Raw genomic sequence first — 18,904 nt, 5'->3', positions numbered from 1 at the left:
TCTGCATTGATTCATTTTTCTATGTTGAATCAATTTTGTATTTGTAGGATAAATTCCACTTGGTCACATGGTATATATAATCTTTTTTATATGTTGCTGAATTTTGTTTGCTAGTATTTTGTTCAGGATTTTTACATCACTATTCATTAGGAATATTGGTCTGTATTTTTCCTTTTCTCATTGTGAGTGTCTGGTTTTGGTTTCAAGGCAATATTGGACTCATAGAAGGAGTTAGGAAGTGCTCTTCCCTCTTCTAGTTTTTGGAAGAGTTTGTGAAGTATTTGTATGAATTCTTTTTTGAATATTTTGTAGTACTGAGTGGTGGAGCCATCTGATCCTGGGCTTTTCTTTGTGGGAAGTTTTTGGTTACTAATGTCATCATGTTATTTGTTATAGGTCTATTCATATTTTCTATTTCTCTTGAGTTAGTTTTAGTCATATGTATCTTTCTAGGGATTTGTCCATTTTTTTTAGATTATCTGATTTGTTGGCACAAGATGAGGCTTTGATGGAGCTTCAGTTCCGTCCTCCGCCTCCAGTGGCTGCTAGGCTACTGGTTTCCACTGTGATTTCAGGTTGCTGGCTTTCAAAGTTACCATGGAGGTGGGGAGGGGGTGATCGGAATAAAAATGCTACAAAGCTCACTGTTCTTACTGAGAGTCATCTGTTTTTTTTTTGAATAAACACTCCCTGGATTGCTGAAAGCCTCTGGTTAATTTCCAGAGTTCTGAAAAAGTTGATTCTGACAATTTTGCCAGTAGTCTTATTGCATTCACAGAGACAGAATTTTCGATGGTCCTACTCAACTGTTTTCACTGACATCACCCCTTGGTCCATTACTGTTTTACCTGAAAATCGAAATCAAATAATAAGAGATAAGATGAAGTCCTGGAAAAATTTTTATACTTTTCCACACTATGCCAAAATATTAATGTTAGCTCTGCTACTCAGAGGAAAAAAGAGTTTTCCAACATAAAAAAAAATAACACACTTACATATTTGGAATCCCAGCCTATCATGAAAAATAAACCCATAGTAACAGGCCACTTATTGACACAGTGAGAAAAAGCCCAGGGAAATTCAATTAGGAACTCTACCATTTAAAGACTTGGTAGAGGTGAAGTATCCAAGAAAGGGGAATGAAGTGTATTGAGTAGGAAATCAAGTTAGAAGAGTGTTATGTCAGAAAGCAAAGAGGATGTTTTGGTCAGAGGGCGTGAATAACAGTGTTGCATATTTTGAGATGTCAAATAAAATAAAAATCAAGATTCCATTGAATTTGATACCATGGAAGTCACTGATCACCTTATACAATTGTTTGGATGGAATTAAGTGGCACATATGAGAGAGAAGCCAGATTGGAGTGTGTGAAGAATATTGATATGAAGATAGAGGAACTTTGACACTTGACAATCCTTGGAGAAGTTTTCCATGAAGGGAGGAGAGAGTAATAATGTTTAGTGAGAATGGGGAGAAAGTACATGGGAAAGTTTGAAAATCTGGAGATACTTGAGCATGGTTGAATACAATAGAAAGGGATCAATAGGAAAGAAAAGATTAACCATACAAGAGATACACACTTAATAATGCAAGGTTCTTGACAAAATCAGAAAGGATAGAATCTAGAATGCAGAGGGAAGAATTGGCCTCAGCAAGAGGGATGAAAGATAGTATGTATGTGGTGTCTTTGGGCAGCACAGGGAGTTCCTGTCTGATGGTTTCTGTTTTCTGCAAGATTTTTCTCTGGATTATCACAATGTTTAGAGCTAATGCTTAAAGAACTTATCCTCTAGTTTGCATCCAAGCTTACCGATATAAACAATTACAAAACTAATTAAGAGTCCCACTATATGAACCATTGGAATAATTTTCAGAGAAAGGAGAGGTCAATATGGGCTGGAGTAGCTAGAGAAAGATTAGTGGAATCCAAATGCACTGGTATCTGGAGATAAAGGGTTAATAGTTTATTTTCTTATTGAATACATTGCTGGAATAGCTGGAAATTAATGAAATTAAGATTTATGGCATTGCAGGGAGGTTTCTGGTCAAGACTGTATATGCCCTTCAAATCATTTAGCTTCCTGCATGGTGCAGTTTTTGCCTATCAACTGAAGGCTTGCAAACCCAAATTTCTTTCTATTCATGGGGCACTATGCAGAAGCCAAGGTTAAACATGCAGAGGGCTTTGCTCCTAGTGGAGTCTGTATGAGGGTTGATTGAAGATGAAGATGATTCCAATGATGTCATCCTGATCACCTGAGTCTTTGGATGCATCATGTTTGTAATTTGGGAAGGGGCTATAAGCTAACACTTTATAAATGCTTGGAACTTATCTAATTTTAATAGCTTTTCAGGGACATGAAGAGTCAGACTTTCTTTTTGCAAACGCTTTTCCAAGAATTAAACCTGATACTTCTGTTCCCTCTGGTAGACCAGTTAGCCTGCCACTCTCTCTCTTTTTTTAAACTAAATTTGATTTTTGAGAGATTTAATCTCATTCCCTATCACAACATTATTTTTCATAACAGCAGGAAGAAATTTGATAAACTATTCGAGTTTCTTACATTTGTGAATTTAATTCCCACTTCGTCAAAACGGGCTTCTGTCAGGGGATGAAACCAGATGCACCGAGTTGTTCAAGTCTTAAATGTCTCTCTAGCTTGTGGAAGCAATTGCATTAAAAATCCTGATAAATATTGTTGCTGACTTTCTTGCTCCCTCTGTGTTCCTGCTGCAGTTATACTATTTACACTTGAGCTTTTGCCACATCTGGTTAGAACTCAATGACTGCCCTCCCCAGTTCCCTGTTTTAAGTTACTATCTCCCTCAAGGTTTCTCTTCCATGCATTGAACTTCCATTAATTCCTTCCTTTGATTGAAAAGAGGCAGAGTGATGTAGCAAGAAGAGTATGGGCATTGGTCCCAGAGATGCCCAGGTTGAATCCTTGCTTTGGAATTTGCTAGCTGAATGATATTGGTTATTTTAACTTTTCTGACACTCAATTTCATTATGCTTACCTTGAAAAGTTGTTAGGTTTAAATAAAATAACCTATGCCTCTGCATCTGGCACAACGGTTTGCATATAAGAGCACTTATTCTGCCTATTTTTTATACTTGTATTTATGAATTGGCTATAATAAAAAAACAGCAACTTTTTATTCAAAGGGGGCTTATTCAAAACCTGGTTCTGGGGCTTCCCTGGTGGCGCAGTGGTTGAGAATCTGCCTGCCAATGCAGGGGACATGGGTTTGAGCCCTGGTCTGGGAGGATCCCACATGCCGCGGAGCAGCTGGGCCCGTGAGCCACAACTACTGAGCCTGTGCGCCTGGAGCCTGTGCTCTGCAACAAGAGAGGCCGCGATGAGAGGCCCGCGCACCGCAATGAAGAGTGGCCCCCGCTTGCCGCAACTAGAGAAAGTCCTCGCACAGAAACGAAGACCCAACACAGCCATAAATAAATAAATAAATAAATAAATAAATAAATAAATAAATAAAAAAACAAAACCTGGTTCTGTGTTCCACCTACCCTCTATTCAGGCTGTTATTTAACTCCCATTATGATTTCTTAGTTATCAAAGTTTCCCATACTATTTTTATTACTTTTTATCCACATAGCACTTGATGCTTATGCTTTTGTACTTTTTATGTGCCTTGATGTGCTTTTGTGATGTGCAGCATACACAGCCTGAAATTCATCTTGCTGGCTCATCATTTTGTGTGGGGTATTGCTTACATGGTCTGCTTATTCTAAGCATCACAGTCTTAACTGCAGAGTTCTCTTGGTTAAGAAATTCAATTATATTAGAAGTGAGGCTCTTCAACCTGGAACTCTATTAAGACAACAGAAAATATCTTTTGAGCTCCAAGGAAACATGTGAGAGGCTTAGTCTGAATTTTTCCACTTCTCCTCTTCGAAATTATATAGAGCAAGTTGAGTGAAAAAAAATTCACAAACTCCATTTTCAGTAAAACCTGGAGAACCAGAGATCTCTTCAACTATGCATTATGTATACATACTGCCCAAAGCAACTGAAGCCAATAGAAGCAGTCAAGGAGCTGCATGGTAAATGGTGATGGACAATGAGAAGGATGGTGAATAGGGCATTAGCTGTGGTGAATTTCAGGAAATTCACCTGTTTACTTCCAGACGAGGCGGGCCCCATCTGAATGCCAACTGCAGTGAGCAAGGATGAATTCAGAGTGAGCAACTGGTCCAAGTTTGCCTGGACCTTTCCTAGCTTTAGCATTGAATGTCCCAGTCTTAGGAACTTCTTCAATCCTTGGACAAACCGAGATATATTCACCCTAGATGAGATGGAACAGGGTGTGTAATTCTGGAGAGATGGGAAGGGTCTGGGGGACACACAGCTGGCAGACTACAGAAAGTACAAATCAGAACGCACCAGCAAAAAGTGGAGATCCTACCTTGGAAGGTAAGAGATATGTCCTGTATGGCAGTGGCTGATGAAGAAACTGGAAGATCACATCAATGGAAACCATTCTGAACCTTAAGGGCAAAGGGAATGTTGTTGAATAATAACTGACATTATTTTTAAAGGAAATAGTCTGTTGCAACAGACAGGAACAGAGAGAGCCCATGAGCTGTAAAGCTTGGCAGACTGGAACTCCTTAGTCCTTCCTTTCTACCCACTAGTAACCTTTGCAAAAAGCTAGTCCAGGAAAATTAAACTCATTCAAATATGAGTAACAGCAAAAGGAGGTGGAAAAGCAGCTATACAGAGATACTATCAAACTGTGGAAAAGAATAGGAAAATTCTCCTATAGACAATCAAATGCACCAGAAAAGTATTGCTAAGAAGCAGATAAAAATTGTAACTTAGCATTACTTGATTATTTAACAAGTAATAACTGTTATTAATGAAGGGGTAAAAAGCACAAATATAAGAACTCAGGACTGGACAACAGATGATAAAATAATTAAAGGAAGAGGTGCAATGGGATTTGGCAGAAGCCATGGAAGAAACAAAAGAAAAAGGAAAAATTTTTTTCAGAAGTCTAAATTAGAACACAAGAAGAGTAAGCACCATTGAAAGCGCAGAAGGAGACAAAGTATGGGAAAAGTGAATGAAACGAGCAAGAATACAGAGATAAAAAGAATTAGAGGCAAAATCATAGGAGAAAAACACAAGCAAACTTATACATATGGAGTCTCCCAAGAAGAAAACCAAAACAAAAGAACAGAACGAATATTTAAAAATACAATTCAAGGAAACTTTTCTAAAAACAAAATGAGGCATGAATCTACATATTTAAAGGGCTTACTGTGTACCAGGGAAAATTGATCTAGAAAAGTCAACATCAACACATATCTTAAAGTGATTAGAATAAAGAAAGAAAGTTTTGGGCAAGCAGGTAAAAACATCAACTCACTTATGGGGGAATGAAGTTGGGCAGGCATCAGACTTTTCTAAAGATATAACTTAATCCAAAAAGACAGTGGAACAATTTTGTATATTCAAGAAAAGAAAGAACGGGCCAGAGATCTTATATATGACCAAGATGTCTTTCATCTGTAGTTTAAAGACTACAGGAAAACAGTTTTGAATGTGCAAAAACCCAGGAAATGTTATTTATGTAATGTCATTTTGAGGAAATGATTAGAGGGTGAACTCCTGCCAAATAAACCATGGCTGGGGAAACTTCGGTGAAAAGACTGGCAGTGAACATTAAATGTATTTAATTGCAGATTGAAATGCAAAGCAAAAGAGGAGAAACTCAAGGGGTAAAGTCTAAAAGCAGTGGAGGTGGTTAGGACTCACAGTATATTTGAAGGGGCCGAACCTTGATTGGAAGTGAGATACTCTCTTCATTATACAAAAGGCTGAAGGAAAAGCTAATTAGATGCAGGAAGATGGTTTCTGTGTTCTCTGTGAAGTAAAAGTCAAGTCCATACACTGAAAGTAGAAGCCTAGTACTGGGATAAAGCTTAGTCCTGTAAGAGAAAACAAAAACAAAAACAAAACAAAATTGTATGGAATAGAGTGGGAGATCAAGTTTCCAAAGAATCACAGTAGAAATATGTATAAGAAGAGTTTGCTGTTTAAGGAAAACTTACAATGCATCTGTTAAAGTGAACTATTTATCATGAGGTACTTACATTTATTTTTTCTGTAAATTGAATGTTGAATAGTATACAGAAGTTTAGGACAGACTTTTATATAATTTTGTAGCTGTGGATATACTACTTTGCTTGTTTCTTATGCAAATCCATTCACTTAGTTTCATTGTTCTACTATATATTGACACACTGAGGGTAAGGAGTATCTTCCCTATTGTACTCAGTCCAGTACTCTGCTCTCTTCAGGTGTTCATTCAATAAGATTTGATAAATTAGTAAATGGAACACACTTATATTATTCTGTTCTGCCTAATATTTATTTTCTTACACTCATTCCTAAGGATTCACATGAAATAATTCTTACTTTTAATAGTCACTTAATTTTCAGGCTCTGAGAAAGTAACATACAAACTTGAAATTCCTGGTGAAGCTTAGAATAAAAATTACAATGAAATTTATAAGTGCTAAACTATACATTTCTGACTTAAGCCAAGGTGTAATATGTGTCTTAATAACTCTCATCCAGAAAGTCCAGTGAATTTTTTAATAAAATAAAAAGCCATATATGAAAGTGTGTATGGAAGACTGTTCATAAGTCATGCTCTAGGTGGGCCAGCCAGGTAAGTATTCAATAGCAGGTATGAATTTAAAAGGCAACTTGGCTAGTCATTTTAAGATGGTTAAAAAATCAGGCACCATAGAACTGTAGGACTGTATTAGCCAAGGATGAAATTCTCTGGGAGCTTTAAATGAAATTAGAATTGTTTCCTTATTGATATGGCCAAAATAATATTTCCAAGGCTTCCTTACCAGTTCCCTACTGACTCAAAAAGAATTTTCCAGAGATATTCTCTCAATCTAATTGCAATTCAACCAATATACACTTCACACTGTTTTCCCTACAAAATTTGAGAAGTTTACATTTGCTTTATTGTTAATTTACTGTGAAAATGTCATTATTCAAATATATCACACTGTTCAGACTGTGATTGAAAGAGCACAAACTTTGGAACTGAAGAGCTGGGCCCCAACCTCACTGCAGTATATACTAACCATGGGACCAGAATATAACAATACCTTCTTTCTAAGATTGTTGTTAAATATGAGTAATAGTGTGATAAAGCACTTAGCAGAGTGCTGGGTACTTAGCAAGTGGATGATGAATGGGAGCTATTCTTATTCTTACTATTTCATGGCAAGAAATTTTATTAAGGTTAAAAATCTCAGAGAAACAAAACATCCACAAATCTCAAACAGCCATCTGTTTCAAGCAACATTCATGCTATGAAACTCTAGCTCACTGAAATGATTTGGATTCTCTCTAAAACTCACCATAATGAGATTTGGCTTGCACCAGAGAAAAGCCATTAATGACCTAATTGTCAAATCTAATGGCCTGTTTTCAGTCATGTTCTTATTTATTTCCTCTGTGGCATGTGATGCTATTGACTATTCTTATCTTCATTCATTCATTAGGATTCCTCAACAATGCTTTCTCCTGGTTCTTCTCTTGTTTCAGACTCCTTTCTTGGGGTTAGGGTTTTGAAGGGGCCTTTTCTCTGCTTCCTGGTCTCATCTTCTGTGAACACTTCCCTTACGTTCACCAGGCAGAGTCAATACAGTTCAGCAAGCCTTTATTCAGTATTTGGTATGGACTTGCCCATCTTCCAGGTATTGGGGTCACAAGGACAATGAGATTGGAGAGGTAGAAACTCTCAGCGCTCCCTGTATTGAATTATTTTCCTTTCTGAACGCATAGGAGGTGATGTTTTTCAGCCCTTCGCTGGAGATTGAGCCAGGTAAATAGTTCTGATCCTGAGATGTGAATGCAGTTCATGGGTTGAGGCATTTAAGAGCCAGCACGCTACTTCCTGTTTCTCTTCCCATGCTGCTGTGGCCCAGGAAATGATGTGTTGACCTGGCAGTGTCACACAGTGGAGGGAGCCTGGGCCCATGATTTCCAGGTGGAAAACATTTCTACTAACTTGCATCAGACTTTGTAGGATTGAGAAAAAAAACTTGTACTAAGCTGCTGAAATATCAGAGTTTGTTATTACATCCCATTTTATCCAATCCTATATTAAACCACTATAGTATGATATTCTTAGAGGAAATGGGTATATGTATATAAACAGGTACTACCAATAAAATGTGCAGAGTGCCATGATGGACTAATCACAGGGTGCTTTTAGAAACTTGAGGAGGGGCAGTGAACTCATTCTGAGTGGAGAGTGTTTAGGGAAGATGTGACTTCCTGGTTCTAATCCATTTCTTCCCATCCTTCCTCTCCATCCTTGGGTCCAACCTTAAGGAGATGCCAGGGGAGAGAGGGGTACGCCAAGCAGCAGTTTGCCTGGATTACTGTGATCAAGAAACCAAAGACCAAGCATCCTTTTTTCCCCTCAGCCCAGGTTCATGATGCCTGGGGATTTCTTTCAAGCTGTGATGCCGGAAAAGACCAGATAAGATGTTGAGGACACCCAGCTTCATGACTTTTTTTTACTTAGCTCTGCTCAGACCAAGGTCAGCCAGAGAACTAGCTATGTCTTAAAGCTCTCTTGAATATACACTCTTGAATTAACTCCTTTATTTGTCTTATTATTTTCATTTAGTTCCATATTTTTTATCTGTGTTCCTAACACCTCACAAATTTCTCTCCAGATCTTCCTGTAAGGTAGAGCTAATTGGAAAACATGCTGCCTCTACTCTGTATTCATTTACATTTGATTTTTCTCATTACAATGCTGTTATTACGAGGTTTGTTTCTATTGCCAGAGAAAATGTTAGTTTAGCTCATTCTTTACCTCTACTTGGCCAGAATCCTTCTGGTATTTTGTTAATTTCAGTTTTTTAAAGTTAAAAACATGTGAGTCATTCTACAGTTATAACTTTTTTTGTTTGTTCTCATTTTCTTTCTCTCTTCTCAAGATGGGGCTGTCCTATAGTTTCTCCTGAATTTTATTAATTTAACTTCTTGATGTTCCCCTCTTCTTACATCTTGGATTTCTCCCATATTTCTCCTCTGATCAGCACCTTCCACTAAGCTGCAGGATATATGGGTGAGGGGACACTTGAGATGAATGTGGAGTATCTAGTATTATTTATTCAAGTGAACAAGAGTTAAAATATCATTCCAAACAGAGCATGGGCATGAAACACCATGGAGGTCTTAAGGGAACTGTAAATAATTTGGTACTGAGCAAGCAAATATAAAGACAGAGGTATCTTAATGTCTTATTCCTGGGTGTTGGGGCTAGTCTTGTTAAGTGTTGGTTGAGTTACAACTTAGAATTGGATCCAAAGAGTTTTTAAGTGTTGGTATATGATGTTCATGTCCAAAGCAAACAAAGATTCCAAGAACTGAAACATCAGTCTTAAGTCAAAGACTGTTAGAAGAAAGTCTAGATTCACCAGAAAGATTAACTATAAATGCCAAACTCAAAAGGCCATAGTGGGATCCAAGTTGATATCCCAGAGGCAAAAATGTAGAGTCAGGAGAAGATGGCATTGGAGCAAAGTCAGGTATGGGTCAATGAAGGGAACTGAGGCCCAGACTGAGAGTTCTAAAACCTAGTGGGTATTTATTGTTTGTCTTCATGAACTGGTGGGTTCTAAAGAGGACCATAGTGGCATCAGGTTGTGTTACAGGCCTAGGGCAGGGCAAACATACAGGAGGTAAGGCTGGAAAGAGAGCTATAGATCATATCATGGAGAATTCTTGGCTAAGGGATTTATAACTTATAGGCCATACAGAATCAGTAACGGATTTTAAACAGGGATGATATATGGTGAGATTTGCATGGATGGGAGCCTTCAAGCAACAGTGTGAGGGTTGGACTGGTGGAGCATGAGGTAGGAGGCAACAGGGTCCCTGATTAAGGGGCTCCTGTAGTTGTTCAGGTGAGAGAAGAGGAGGCTGACCAGGGCAGTCAGTAGGGCAGTGAGCACTGGACGTTTCCTTAAGGTGGGCAAATGTAGAAGGTAGATTCAAGAGCATCTTTGTCTTATTGTATGTATGGTGGAGGGAAAGGGGGGTGGTCAGAGTTGGCTTGCAGATTCCTAGGTGGATGGTGGAGTCAGCAGCAGTGATAGGGAGGTTGAGGGAGGAGAAGCTTTCAAAGATGATTTACTTTGGGACATGATGTTTTTGTGGTTCTCACATATCTGGGTGCAGAGGTTGGCGATCCATTGGAACTACAAGTCAAAAACTGCAGGAAGGGAGAGCAGAGAGATAATTTGGAAATCCCATCAAAGAGGGCAGACTCTCACCCTGAGAGACAATAGAGTGAAAAGTGGGCTGAAGACCAATCCTCCGATTTTAGATTAAAGACATGAAAGCAAACACCTGGAGGAAAGAGGGAGGGTGGCAAAAAGGGCCAATGTGAACAGATTTGTCTTGAATAGCTGAGGAGGTACCTTTGTCCACTGAGTCTGGACAGGCCCAGATGGGAATAGGAACAGCTATAGGTGTTGGGTCAGAAGTTGAGAGAATTCACCTTCACATCTTCCTGATGGAGTAAGAGACATTGTTTTCTGCTATGCATCAGAGCAGAGGTCAGCAAACTATTTTTCTGAAAGGACAGATAATCAGTAGTTTAGACTTTGCAGGCTATATGGTCTTTGCCACAGCTACTCAACCCTGCTATTCTAGTGGGAAAGTAGCCATAGACATTACCTTAAATGAATTCTGTGTTCCAACAAAACTTTATTTACAAAAGAGGTGGTGGGCTGAATTTGGTCTGCGAGCCATAGTTTGCTGACCCTTGTATTAGAAGGTTGAGGCTTGAAGTGAATGTTGGAATTTTGGAATAGTCTTTGTGGGAAATGAGAGTAAGTGTCGATCAGTGACAGGGAGAGCATACACGTGGAGCTGAGGGTCCAGCTGACGTGAAAAAGGATGCTGGTCCTGCCTGCATTGCTTTGCGAGCGTCTAGCAATTCTTTGTTACTTCCTCCTTTGTGATCCCAGAGTGTTGCTTATACTTCTGGCTGATCACAGGTGTCTCTCCCCCTAGATTGTGGACACTCTGAGGGCCAGGTTCTTATCTCACTTATTTTTGTAACAGCTTAATTTCCCTCAGTTTTCAGCTAATCATCTTATCCTTTAGTTGTAAGCATTTGCCCATCACCTCCCTGCGACACAGGGAGAAAATTTTCCTGGACCTGAGCCGCAATTGCCAGGCCCGTCTCACTTCATGTTGGGCCCACCCAGCCCCGTCTTATCCTTTGAGGACTGGTGACTAATGCGGTGACTGTTAGCTGGTCAGAGAAGCTGAAGTCATTCAGCAATTATGGCACCACACACACGCATCCACTGTTTTATCTGTTTTTCTCCCCCCCCATCTTCCTGTCTTTGGAACAAAAAATTTCTCTGACTTCACATGGCCAACACAGCTGTCCAACTGGCTGCAAACACAGAAGTGAATGAAGTCAGTGAAAGGATGAGTCACTGCACAACAGTGTCATTTACACTCTCCTCCATCCCCCCGCTTCCCCGCCCCGGACTGGGATGTACTGCTTAGGAAGGAGCCCTTTGCCACATCTCCAAGGGCAATGTGCAAGGAATAGCATTTTAGGGGAGGAAGTCACTCCCTTGGCTGAGTGGCTTAGTGGTGCTTAAATATTTTCTAGAAAAGGACAGACAACATGCAATTCACAACTCAAATCCATACAATTTAGTTATAGCTTAATAGTGTTTCCTGAGTCATGACACTGAGCGAACCTATAACCAAGGAAAGCTCACAGGAACCAATGGTAATCTTATTCCCTGCTGCTGTTGTCCATGTTAATTCATGAAGCATCATGAAAATGAGAATCCTTGCAGGGCACAGGGCACTGCTTGATGATCTAAATTGAGGCTCTTAGTTTTTTATCATGATCAGTTGTTTTATTGGGGGTCAATATTGGCATGGATTTAAAAGCTATGCTGAATAGTAATATCAATGATATTATTAATAAACAGTTTATTTTCTCACTGTGATCTCTGCCTTTCTGTTGTGTATTTCTCCTGTCTTAAGGATGATGCTGTTCAGAATGTGAGACGCTTAGACTGGTTGAAGTTTGTCCTAGTTCTCACATTGACCGTGTTTCCTGGTTTTCATGCCTTCAGTCAACCGGCTGTCATCATCGCCCTTGTATCTCCCTCTTTCAGAGTTCTCTTTCCTCCTCTTTGTAATGGGCCTCCCCGGGGACTGCACTTGGATTCTCAGGCTGAGGAGGAGAGAGAGAGCAAGACTGAAGCTAGAGGGGCAGCTGCCGGTCCGCCCGGCTGCCAAGGCTTGGCAGCAGGTTTCTGGGGAAGCAGGAGGCACCTGGTTCACACAGGACCAGCACAGCTGGTCCAGCTTTTGACTGGCAGAGCGTGGCTTCCTTCGTCACCGAAGTGAGTGGCCCTGTGATCTTGCTACCGCCTGCTGAAACCGAGAGGGGTGCAGTGAAAGCAGTACACCTCAGTGGAGCAGGTGCAAGTCACATGCCACTAATGAACAATGGGCACTTTGCACACAGGGAGGCTTTGATCTGAGAGCTAAAAAGCCCTTCTGTTGGACAGGATGTTGGCTGAGGCAGGCAGCAGTATGAAGCATTGGGAAGGATCCTTTATCCAAGAAAGTCAGTGTAAGCAATCATCAAATAATACTTGCAGAGTGTTTGACTCCATTCTCCATTCTCAGAGATCTCCTTGGGATAAAGTGATGTGTTTGTGGAATTCTTTTAGTTGATTCTGTATCTGGACCATCCCGAAATGAATAAAACATTTATTCTATATTAAACTTAAGTCTGTCTTCTACCCATCAGTTTCAGTTCTGCCTTATGGGCTTATCTATAAAACAGTTCTATTTGAGGAAGACAGCACCCATGTGAGAGCCTTCCACATATTTGAAGAGCACTCTTAGGTCTTCCAGGAAATGTTAATAGGACATTTTTAATAAATAAAAATAAATTTATAAATAATACATAAAATAAGATAAATTGCTATCTTCATGTACTAAATGGTGCATTCCTCCTGCACAGTGACCTCAAAGGCTCTATGCAAATTTCTTGTCTCTTCCTCTAAACAATCAGCAGAATTGTAGGTTTTTTTATGTTAAAATTTTTATTTAACTCATTAATTAATTAAGTGATTTATTTAACATCTTTATTGGAGTATAATTGCTTTACAATGTTGTGTTAGTTTCTGCTGTATAACAATGTGAATCAGCTATATGCATACATATATCCCCATATCCCCTCCCTCTTGCGTCTCCCTCCCACCCTCCTTATCCCACCCCTCTAGGTGGTTGCAAAGCACAGAGCTGATCTCCCTGTGCTATGCAGCTGCTTCCCACTAGCTATCTATTTTACATTTGGTAGTGTATATATGTCAGGGTTACTCTCTCACTTCGTCCCAGCTTACCCTTCCCCCTTCCCGTGTCCTCAAGTCCATTCTCTATGTCTGCATCTTTATTCCTGTCCTGTCCCTAGGTTCATCAGAACCATTTTTTTAGATTCCATATATATGTGTTAGCATACGGTATTTGTTTTCTCTTTCTGACTTACTTCACTCTGTATGACAGACTCTAGGTCCATCCACCTCACTACAAATAATTTAATTTCGTTTCTTTTTATGGCTGAGTAATATTCCATTGTATATATGTGCCACATCTTCTTTATCCATTCATCTGTTGATGGACACTTAGGTTGCTTCCATGTACTGGCTATTGTAAATAGTGCTGCAATGAACATTGTGGTACATGTCTCTTTTCGAATTATGGTTTTCTCAGGGTATATGCCCAGTAGTGGGATTGCTGGGTCATATGGTAGTCCTATTTTTAGTTTTTTAAGGAACTTCCATACTGTTCTCCATAGTCGCTGTATCAATTTACATTCCCACCAACAGTGCAAGAGGGTTCTCTTTTCTCTACACCCTCTCCAGCATTTATTGTTTGTAGATGTTTTGATGGTGGCCATTCTGACCAGTGTGAGGTGATACCTCATTGTAGTTTTGATTTGCATTTCTCTAATGATCAGTGATACTGAGCATCTTTTCATGTGTTTGTTGGCAATCTGTATGTCTTCTTTGGAGAAATGTCTATTTAGGTCTTCTGCCCATTTTTGGATTGGGTTGTTTTTTTGATATTGAGCTGCATGAGCTGCTTGTATATTTTGGAGATTAATCCTTTGTCAGTTGCTTCGTTTGCAAATATTTTCTCCCATTCTGAGGGTTGTCTTTCCGTCTTGTTTATGGTTTCCTTTGCTGTGCAAAAGCTTTTAAGTTTCATTAGGTCCCATTTGTTTATTTTTGTTTTTATTTCCATTTCTCGAGGAGGTGGGTCAAAAAGATTCTTGCTGTGATTGATGTCAGAGAGTGTTCTGCCTATGTTTTCCTCTAAGAGTTTTATAGTGCCTGGCCTTACATTTAGGTCTTTAATCCATTTTGAGTTTATTTTTGTGTATGATGCTAGGAAGTGTTCTATCTTCATTCTTTTAGAATTGTAGGTTTTTTAAGTAATGGAAAAGACGGTAGAGATCATCTTTTCTAAGCTCTCATTTCACAGATTGGGAAATGGAGGCTCATGGATGTGAAGTCGCACAGTAGTTCAGAGCTGAGATGAGAAAACAAGCCAGTCCAGGTCTTGTGGCTTTTTGTCAAGTTGCCTTGGTGATGTCTGCGATCAAGTGCAGGAGTGACTGTGATTCCGTGGTAGGCATTGTGCAAATTATCTATCCCACTCTTTAAGCACACAGGACTTTCATCGACTTAACTTTCCTTTCCCCACAGCCAGGTCTCAGAGGATGACCTGATCTGAGACTCTGTGTGAATTTCAGCTAATGTATTTCTATTCTTGTGAGTATTTGAATTCTTTCCTCTAACTTTTCATTGAGGAGTGTAGAGTGTTGGGCAAGGGATTTGAGCTTCATAAAGTAGATGAGGGAAGGGCAGTTAGGCAAAGGAAAATACCTAACTGGGCATGTGCATTTGAGAGAGGGTTATGCAGTACTGAAGCATGCAAGGAGAGGGGTAGGAGCATGGAGTAGGAAGGGATATATGAAAATCCACGGGGGGAGGTAGAGAGACATGGATTCAAAGCCTAATGTGGAAAGACTTTGAGCCACTGTGGCAGCAAGGGTCCGTTGTGTCTGGGAAGGTTTTCTGTATTGCTGTTCTTAGTTAGACTCAGAACAAGTGGGAATACAGTGTTTCATAGAGACAGACATCACTGTTTTCAAATCCTTGCTATTGCTCTTGGGTCAGAAGCTTGTTTAGGTTTATCCTCTACAGCAGATTAACTGATTCTAGTGGTAACCCTGCAGGAGGGATCCCCCACCTAATATGCCTCCTCTCCTTGTCAGAACTGGCTCAGGACCCAAACAAGGTCAAACCTGGGGCAGTCACACCTCTATGAATTCTACTAAACAGGGCTAAGAAAAGCAGGGACTATACTGTAGGTGTTGAAAATACTTCACATTTTCCTCTTTTTTTCCTCCTCTCACAGAACTTATCTGTCCCATGTGTCATACCCTCTGGACCTAGCTGTTTGTTAAGGAACTAATCAAATAATTTTGCAAGAAACATTAGGGTTAGCTAAAATACAATGTCATTATCAGGAAACATTTGGTATAGAAGTGGTAATGGGCAAGACAAGTGAATTTGTTGAAGAAAAAACAGGGGGAAGATTGAGTATCAGGGTTTATGTGTGTGTGTGTGTGTGTGTGTGTGTGTGTGTTTGTGTTTGTGAGAGAGAGGGATAGAGAGGGAGAGAGAATATGAATCAACCTGAAAAAACTATCCCCCCATAACAATCATAGTTCTAAGGCTGAGGATATATTACAGATCCCTCTACTCTATGTATGCCCCCTCAAGTACCTGTAATTCTCTTTACCACTATCAGAAAATCATTACCCTCTAATGGCCTGCTATCTGTTTAATCTTCACTTTTGCTAAGGGGTTTCCAGGGTACTCTAGTCCTCAACAACCTTATTTTTACTAATGAATTATATTTGAATCAGCAGATTGTGTTTTCCTTTTTTTGTTGGAATTTGTTATTTTGAATTCAGTTGGCATTTGCTTCCATTTAAAAAAAAAGTTTTTGAGACTATATCCTTCCCCTTGCTATTTTTAACACTTGAAAATATATAGTTGAGTCGATAGTGATGGCCCAGTTTTGCCGCTTACTTCTATTTTTGATTTGAATTCTGCTTTTCAATCAAAGTCTTCATGGTGGATTTGGGCCCTTTAAATCTGAAATGTTCTTGCTTTTTGGCCTATTGGTGGGCCACAAGCATTGCTTTTCTAGACTCTGAGTTGATGAATGTTGATTATTTTTCTTAAGATTTTCTCAGAAAAGTTGGGAGGGATATGAGTCGGTGTTTAGATCTGCCCACAGATTTCACTGTGCATCCTCTTAAAATTTCCATTTCCTATTTCCTCTACCATTTAACATTTACTTTGCCTATGTCTTAAATTCTTTTGTCTCTTCCATAATTCTTGTATTTTTTTTTTCTTTGCTATGCTTGGAAAGTTTGCACCGGGGTTTCAACCTTTATCCTGACGTTTTGCAATTTGTATTTTTTAATTGTTTTGCAATTTGTATTTTGACTTTTGTTGCAATCCCAAATTGCATAGATGCCTATTCTTGCCCTCAAGATGTAGCTTTATAAACCATTTAGATTTGCTTGTTTACTCATTTCTTCTTCATTTTCATCCAAAAATTCTTGGGTTTGGGTGGGTGAGCAGATGGTAGTCCTCAAAAGCCTTTCTCTTCCATTTTTGACTCACTGGTCAGTTTCTCGTTTGTTTTCTCCTTCAGCATGGCTCAGGTCTCCCTGCCACAGAGTGTGGGGACAATTGGAGAAGAACCTTGAAATCCATCACATGGTGAAAACAAAATTCAAGGAAGAGCATATTTCATTTTTGTGGGGAAGTAGAGAGCAGATGGAGGGAGTCAGAGTAGACCAAGGTCTTTTTCGCCCACCCATTGAGGTCTAGTCTCATTTTGCACACGAAATTGTTCTCAGCCTGTGGGCCTTGGAATACTTCCTCAGAAATCCCAAAACTTTTATTGTCTATGTCTCTCCTCTGTTAATTGGGATGGGGTCTGTATTCCATCTCCAATCAGCTTGAAATCCTTTCAGAAATAAAGATTGTCTCCCATCTCCCCAGCCTCTAGCACAGCACAGAGTCTGGATCATAATTGACTGTCAATATACATTTGCTGAACAACTAGGTAAATATGTTTTTTCCCCAATACCCTGTATGGTAGGCATTCAGTAACTTTTGTTAACAGTTACTAATAACATATTTAAAAATCACTGGCCATTTATAGCTCTACACTTTTTTGGCCTGTGTGAAACCTATCCATTTTCCCTTGATTATATCTAATTCTTGATTTTGTCTTTTGGAAATAAATATTAAAAAACTGGGATTGTTCAGTTTTTTTGATCAGTTTTCTCTTTTTATGAGAACAGGACTATAAGGATAGTTAACACATTAATTATGTATTTACTAACACACTTGGCTAGGGTGAGTATTAGCTCTGAGATTGTAAAGGAGAAAGGTAGGGAGTCATCAGTTTATTTTATCTGGGCAGAGAATCATCTTACCTTTCTTTTACGTGGTCCTCTACATTGATCAGTAAACAAAGCAGCTCACTGCTAGATCTCTATTTTACTGCATTCTGTGTAGATGCAAGAAAGGTAGTGCTTTATTTCCTCTCTTGATGGCAGATAATTCAGGCTAACCCAGTATTATCCTTGGCAATATAATGATTACTTGAATATAAAATCATAATTAGATGAGTACTTTAACTGATGCTCACAAGAAATAATTGTGTTTAAAGCTAAAATCCAGGGGACAAAATTCAGTGCTTTTGAGCAATTCTGTTAAAAAGGTAGTACTATCCGTGTGTGTAAAATGGTGGCATAGCCATTCTTCTTATATCTTAGTATACCTGCCTCTCCTTCTCATTCTCCAGCCATTCCTCTATCAAGTGTTTCTTTGATCAAAATGTGTCATCTTGGATCACCTGAAAATTAAATTGCAAATTATGTCAATAAAAATATCTGCAGAATTTGGTGTTGAAAAATAATAGAGAAATAATAAACAAATAGATTGAGTACCTGGCACATAGTGGATGATCAAAGCTATGAGCTTTATAAATGAATGTGAATGCTGACCACACAGATACAAAAACAAAGGCAGCAGTATGGGAACGTACACGCAGACCAAAACTGAGTGACTCCGTGGTACAAAGAAATAAAGGTCACAAAATGCCACATGTAGGAAATAATCTCCAGTTGATGCGGTCTGTCCTTCTGAAACTCAGAGAGGATCTTCCAGAACACAGCAGAGCCAACTGGACTTGATGTGAGCTTTAAGTAAGCAGTGGTCATGGTTGGAGCTGTACAAATGACACATTGGCTTCAAATTCTTGTTCATGCATTTTGGTCAAACTTTTACTCTTCTCTATATTAAATGTTTTATACCCTTGAGGTTTGGGAAAGTAGTATTTTCAAGAAAAAATGCTTTGGAATGAAAATGTTAACTAAGGATCCTCAGTTTTCCCATTGTCTCATTGTGCTCACACATTGCACCTAGGCTTTTTGTTTGTTTGTTTGTTTATTTTTTGATGGTGGTGGAGGGTGTGTTTCTCTAATTAAGTCATTTAAAAATCCAGTGAAAAGCAAACTTTTCTTTTTTTCTAGGAAAGGAATGAATTCCTCATTCCAATATTGTGGTTATTTATTTAAACATTTTTAATGGGGTATAATTGCTTTACAATGTTGTTTTAGTTTCTTCTGTATAACAAAGTGAATCAGCGATATGTATACATATATCTCCATATCCCCT

General features: G+C 39.1%; 1 protein-coding gene and 1 long non-coding RNA gene across 3 annotated transcripts in view; one reads left to right on the top strand and one right to left on the bottom strand.

Moving 5' to 3' along the window:
* The window catches only part of RNF144B (ring finger protein 144B), an 867,397-nt gene that overhangs the window by 256,841 nt on the left and 591,652 nt on the right, over positions 1-18,904 (top strand). The window contains exon 12 of one of the 2 annotated variants that reach the window (XR_014232478.1): positions 1-3,513. This exon is cut by the window's left edge and continues 17,334 nt beyond it. The exons of the other annotated variant lie outside the window; for it this stretch is intronic. The gene's annotated coding sequence lies outside the window, so the exon portion shown is untranslated. Of the gene's footprint in view, positions 3,514-18,904 lie in introns of those variants that run through there. 2 annotated transcript variants of the gene reach the window in all.
* Positions 1-18,904, bottom strand: part of LOC309607667 — a 19,239-nt gene extending 335 nt beyond the window's left edge. Inside the window, exons 1-2 of the long non-coding RNA XR_014232490.1 lie at positions 3,506-18,904; positions 1-3,182 (exon numbers count right to left, since the gene is read on the bottom strand). The exon at positions 1-3,182 is cut by the window's left edge and continues 335 nt beyond it. This is a non-coding gene — a long non-coding RNA (uncharacterized lncRNA). The remainder of the gene's footprint in view (positions 3,183-3,505) is intronic.

Source organism: Balaenoptera borealis (genome assembly GCF_965194805.1).
Source record: "Balaenoptera borealis genome assembly, chromosome: 12".
Taxonomy (NCBI): domain Eukaryota; kingdom Metazoa; phylum Chordata; class Mammalia; order Artiodactyla; family Balaenopteridae; genus Balaenoptera; species Balaenoptera borealis.
This window is presented reverse-complemented; position numbering and strand designations above follow the sequence as displayed.